Consider the following 4,718-nt stretch of genomic DNA (forward strand, 5'->3'; position numbering starts at 1 on the left):
CTCTAGTTGCACCTTTGTCATTTCTTCACTCGCCTCACGTACCCCTGCTGCTAACCTGTGGATCCGCGCCTCTACTAACATGTCTGCTGGGATGGCAATCCCGAGGACGCTTTGGCAAGCATCGTCTATTACCTATACAAGTTGTTGATTCTACGACACCACTTCATCGCGTTGCAAGCTCAATTGTTCCATATTCATTTTATCCTCACTGAGGACTTGTAGTGCGCAGCTCTCCCTAGCTTGCAGATCTGCAGTTATCCCATCCTGTAAAACATATAAGGTCTCTCGCGAAAGTGCAGCTATGTTGATACCGAGACCCTTTAGTGCACTAACTGTAGGCCTGTCGGCCTCATTTGTTTTCACTAGTGCCCCTTCTAGCAGCACTATGGTATTTGTCATCTACGCGCGCAACATCTGTTCTGATCTCATTGTTCCGACTGTGAGGCTAGTTGAGAGGATACCAGACTGAGGAGGGCATAGCTGCAATTGCTGCAACTACACTCTAAGGGCCCCCAACACAATCTAGTTCTCCTACATGAAATTTTGGAGGGCCTCATAGGTGACATCATGCACTGTCTCATCGAAGTCATGCAAATCACCCTCAGTTAGGGTCATCAGGTCAATCAACAACTTTGATGACTTGACCTTCTTACATGACCCTGTCTGCTCGGTTGGGTGCTGGCGCTTCAACTATGTTGACGCGGTTCGTGGGTCCGCACCTCCCTCTTCTTCCTCTGCTTCCTTCCCATGCAAAGGCTACGTTTAGCCTTCACACGCCTTCATGACTACCTATTACGCTTCTGCTACTGCTACTGCGGCCTGTTGCTTCTCCGTTCCTGTCTATGCAGCATCCCATGCTGCCCACACTTCTGCTGCCACTGCTTCCTTCCTTCGCTTTTCGGCCAACTATGTAATGCACAACTTGGCCTCGTATTTCTTTCGTTGTGCGCCGACTTCTCTATCTCCGTGATGTATGGGGCGCGCCACTCCGGCAGCCATGCCTCTAGTATGATAAAGATGACTTCATTCGTGGCTACAAAGGGTAGCTTTATCCATTGTTTGGTCAGGTCCTTGCACGCTCTGATGTAAATCATATGGATGCCCATTTTAAATTCTGCAAAACTCTGCAAGTTATTGTAGACGGTGGGTGACAATCATAGCTTACTGTTGATCCCCATTTTGAGGTTCATCTCCATGAATACCAAGAATATTTTACTGTCGTGGATCCTCTTGGCATCCTTTGTGGCCTAGAGCAAAGTGTACTTTGCAGCCTCTCGTGGATCCCTGTCAATTATGGAAAATTGACTATCCTCCGGTAATTCCCCTACCAGGAGCACTATGGATAGTAGAAGCCATGCACAGTGGAATTTTTTGCCTTGTTCCTGAGCTTCGTGACAATTCTCTAAAAACTCCTTGCAGAGGAACTTGAACCAGTTAAACTGGAACCCCTTCGCGCACTGCTCAGCCAGTGTGACCACTAGCATAGGTACTTCGTCTGCACAGTACTTGCGCATAACCTTACCAGCCAGTATTTAGGTTGCCACTTTCACTTCTTTGTCATTGATGCTAGATATGGCATAGCCCCTTTTCTTCTTCACTAGCTTCTATTTTTTCTTCATGGCCTCCATGATGGCCAAGTCACTGCTCTTCCCCTCCGAGATGTCCGCGGGATCCTCTCCTTTGCATGGAAGCTAGGAGATGCGGTGAATCAAGTCTGCTATGATGGGGATGGGCTCCTCTAGCCATAAACACCCATCATGCACTAGGCAGAGTAGCTGCCTGATGATGAAAATGGTTATTGGGGTGCGATGGAAATGTGGCACCCAAAGCAGGTTCAGTAGCCTAGCATTTTCCATTCTGCACAACCACTTTCGCAACTCTAATTCTGTATCCCCCATCATGGTGTTCTGCTTGGGCTTCATGAGGAGCCTGGTCTCAAGGTGAGGGAACTTCTCGTGGTCAACGAGGTCCCAATCTTTGAAGTTTAGGCTCGGCACCCATCCCATGTGCGTGCCCTCAAAAATGATGTTGTCTGGGAGGAGCGGGGTTTGGAGTGAACTCTTGGTCTCATCCAGGTCCTTGGGACTATAACCTTCCCTTTTCAGAGGGGCACACAGGCTAGCAACCTTATCAGGGGGTGCACAAGTTGAGTTTCCTCCTCCATGCCTTCATCCTCGTCTTCTCCGATGATTAGGTCCTCCAGGTCTTCCTCTTCTTCATCGGTCTCAATGGTGATGGCTTTCCCCTTCTCCTCCATTGATATCTTGGTGTGCAGCGGGTTCCGTAGGGACACACATATGGGAACCATCACTTATTTTTCCTTCTTGGGTCTTGGCGTGCGTAGTGATTTCAGGATTTCTGCTAGAATCCCGACACCTTCTGGAGCATCCCCCATAATCAGGGCCTGCATGGCCTCCTCAGTGGTCGTTACTATTATCTGCATAACATCCTCGGCTGTTGCCATCGTATATGTCCAGAAATCTACCACTTGTGAACTTAGGGGCTCAATCAACGCTCAACACACAACAATCAGGGATCTGCTCAATAGCTCAATTCGAAAATGACCAAGTGTTGTTTGCTGGGTAGCCCTTTGTAATTTATGGTGCTTTTCTAATTTGAATTCGACTGTTATCCCCAAATCTAGTTCATTAATTCTCCCTTGGCAACATATTTTCCCTAATCTTTCCCATAACTCATGTCTTAAATGCTTGCTGCCCGCTCCATTTGGTCTCAAGTCGAGCATCCCATCATGAATAGTGACATCAACAGTCACTTTCTGGTCAACCCGCGCGGTAGTGCAGGCCCCCATGCGCGGTCGCACACCTTGTGACTCTTTGCTTTTGTGCGCAACTCCAATATCGCGCAACTCCCGGGTATAATAGTTTATAGTCTCGTACTCCCTTTCAACTGCTTAGAGTGCTAAGACTATTCTTCCTTCGGCTAGTTAGGTGGTCGCACCACCCGTGAAAGGTTTCATCCTGTCATCCATCATGTTTCCTGGAGAATACCCACCTTTTATTGTTATAGTCGGCATCACACACTTTACCATCTCCAATGTGCTACCCTAGTCAATATGCTTAGCAATGTGTGGTCCAAGCCAAGGCATCAGACTGATGAATTCATGGCGATAGGCCTTAAACCTGTCATTGCGATCGTACACATCGTAACTTATCACCCTATTTTTCTTTTCGAGAAAATCTTCCTTTATCTTGTCCTCCAGCTTCTTGACTTCTGCGTCCACCAGAGAGCTTTTCTTCCTTAATCGTATCCTTTCATCTTCAAGTTCTTGGAGTCTAAGATTTCCTTGTTGGATTTCTGCTTCCAAGGTTCTGCGAACCGTCATATATATCGATGCTATCATGCGTGTTCTAAGTTCTCCAAGTACTATAGGGCTTACTGTGGTTGCTTCATACTCCAGCCTTGGTGGTGCCTGCGCGGTCAGGTTTTTGCACACAGTCCTATTAGCCCAGAGAACTACTGGTATGTGCAGGTCTAAGTCAGTCCACCTCACATTCTGGACCTTGTTCAGTGCCTCACGTACTTTGTTAAAAGCTTCTGCGTGTATATTCTTCTATGCACTTTGTTTTTCCATACTTCGTGGTCCCATTCGGAGGGGTCATTCACGCCATTTCCTTACCTCTACCTTCTTACTAATCGTGTCTCCTTTTGCAAGGACAGTGTGCATTTGCACAAGTTTCACACCATATGCCTGTATCCACCTAGATAGGTGGGTATGTGGGTCGGTTTGTCCACCATAATTGTCTTTCAATTGCATATGAGGCTTCCCAAACCACATGAGCATCATCCATTTACCTTCGCACCAGTCCTCAAAGCTTCTTTGGTGCATCCCCCACCATCTTGTGGGCATAGCTCATAGTACCCATTTTAGAGTGTTGAAACACTGCTGTTTCGGTACTTCTTTCAAATTTGTTCAAGAAGTCATCCACCTCGCTCAGCTCATCATACGTAGGTAGATCTCTTACCTTTGCTGCCACATAGCATAGTGACCTTTTCATCATGTTACAACTGAGCATGGTTACCTCCTGTAACCGGTTCTACCATCATTTTATCTCCTCGTCAGAATCTGATGTGCAGGAGCTTTCGTGCTCCCAAGAGATTCGGTCATCCGTGGTTGGATTTACCCAATATTTCTCCCACGTGGTTATCTTGTAGACGTAGTCCAGATCGTCCTCACTGTCGTAATCGCGCTCTGGCTCTATGTAGCACGATCCTTCTGTAGGTTCTAAAGGTACCACTGCACGTAGAGACTTTTTCTCAAAGATCATCTTGCACTTCTTTAGATTTATCACTACATTCATGTTAGTGGCTCAATCTATTCCCAATAGTGCAGGGTAGGGATTGCTATCATCAACAATTTCTATCACTTCGAAATCTGCTAGCACACTTTCTCCTTTGTGTCTACTGTGATTCCCTACAATCTCCCCATAGGTAGGATATTCTCCTAGTTCGCCATTCGTAGTTGGATAGGAGACCATTGTAGTGTAGGCCTACCCATGCACTCCCATGTCTACTTCGGTAGGATGTTCGCATTCGATCCTAGGTCCAGAATCACTTGGTCCATCTCATATTCCCCAATCTGCACGATCAATCTCATCTCCCTCCCTGTTCGCATCATGTTCTTCCTGAGCTTCCGGACAATGCGGGGTTCTCTTGGCGTGGTCCCAGCACATCTAGTTATGAGTTCTTGTAGCCCCTTT

This window comes from Pinus tabuliformis, chromosome 8 (assembly GCF_031772625.1).
Source record: "Pinus tabuliformis cultivar Carrire ecotype Pingquan chromosome 8, CPIR1, whole genome shotgun sequence".
NCBI classification, from domain to species: domain Eukaryota; kingdom Viridiplantae; phylum Streptophyta; class Pinopsida; order Pinales; family Pinaceae; genus Pinus; species Pinus tabuliformis.